A 572-nucleotide genomic window follows, 5' to 3' on the forward strand; every position below is an offset into this window, starting at 1 on the left:
GGTTATACTGGGCTGTACTGGGTTATACTAGGCTGTACTGGGTTATACTGGGCTGTACTGGGCTGTGCTGGGTTATCCTGGGTGATACTGGGTTGTACTGGTTATACTGGGTTATACTGGGCTGTACTGGGTTATACTAGGCTGTACTGGGCTGTATTGGTTATACTGGGTGATACTGGGTTGTGCTGGTTATCAATCATAGAATCCCAGGGGTTGGAAGGGGCCTGGAAAGCTCCCCCAGCCCAACCCCCCTGCCAGAGCAGGGGCACCCAGAGCACATCACACAGGAACGTGGCCAGGGGGGTTGGAATGTCTCCAGAGAAGGAGACTCCACAGCCTCTCTGGGCAGCCTGGCCCAGGGCTCTGGCACTCTCACAGCAAAGAAGTTCTTCCTGAGATTCACATGGAACCTCCTGTGCTCCAGTTTGCACCCAGTGCCCCTTGTCCTGTCACTGGACATCACTGGGAACAGCCCAACTCCATCTCCCTGACACTGCCCTGAACAGATTTGTGCCCATGGATGAGGTGACCCCTCAGTCTCCTCTTCTCCAAGCCCAACAGACCCAGCTCCC

Source organism: Chaetura pelagica, unplaced genomic scaffold (genome assembly GCF_000747805.2).
Source record: "Chaetura pelagica isolate M959 unplaced genomic scaffold, ChaPel_1.0 scaffold304, whole genome shotgun sequence".
Lineage (NCBI taxonomy): Eukaryota > Metazoa > Chordata > Aves > Apodiformes > Apodidae > Chaetura > Chaetura pelagica.